The sequence below is a fragment of the Pteropus vampyrus genome, unplaced genomic scaffold (genome assembly GCF_000151845.1).
Source record: "Pteropus vampyrus isolate Shadow unplaced genomic scaffold, Pvam_2.0 Scaffold27, whole genome shotgun sequence".
Taxonomy (NCBI): Eukaryota; Metazoa; Chordata; class Mammalia; order Chiroptera; family Pteropodidae; genus Pteropus; species Pteropus vampyrus.
In genome coordinates, this window is record NW_011888808.1 from 1,299,402 (window position 1) to 1,300,145 (window position 744).

Genomic DNA, 744 nt, shown 5'->3' on the forward strand with positions numbered 1-744 from the left:
AAGGACCTTGTCTGCTTACAATCTCTTATTTTTTTATTTTTTATGCCTATAGCACCTGGTCTTCCTAGGTGGTCTCCCATCCAAGTACTAACCAGGCCTGACCCTGCTTAGCTTCCGAGATCAGATGGGATCGGGCTTGTTCAGGGTGGCATGGCCGTAGACTCACTCCCATTTCAGAGTTGAAAATATCATGACTAGTCATTATGACATAGGGCAAAACAGAGCATGGAGGTCTATATTTTAGATTTTAAAATTTCTTAAAGATGGCAACATAAATTGTGCTCACAATTTATGTGTCAGACCCAGTCAAAATTCCAAACTTGAGATCTATGAATTTGGGAAGCATAGCTTCTGCACCCCACCGTGTCCCCCAGCGCTCTGAATATGATAATATCTCCTTAATAGTTTCATTTTAGTTTGCCTTTTATTATTAGTTTTTTAATTTCTGGTCTTTTCCCATCACATTTACAGTAGCTTGTTCAATTATACTTAATTCATATTGCAATGCTGCATTAGATTTTCCATGCTGACTGTTAGAGTATATTTATCTGTTGAAAGTTTTTGATTCCCATATTTCATGTTATTTTAGTAACTTTGAATGGATGTGAAGTTTTGTTTTGATGTTTTTCTTTTTTCTATTCTGCCTTTTTTTTTTTTTTTTTGTATTCGTGATTATTCGATTTTCATAGACCTGCAATATAAAGCGATCATTTTAGGGAGAACGAGGAAGAGAAGCTTATTCAG

At 35.6% G+C, this 744-nt stretch overlaps 1 non-coding gene across 1 annotated transcript; it reads right to left on the reverse strand.

Moving 5' to 3' along the window:
- Window positions 1-43: 43 nt before the first annotated feature.
- Window positions 44-162, reverse strand: LOC111737480. The gene has a single exon (XR_002779450.1). It is a non-coding gene; the product is annotated as a 5S ribosomal RNA (ribosomal RNA).
- Between the last annotated feature and the right edge of the window lie 582 nt (window positions 163-744).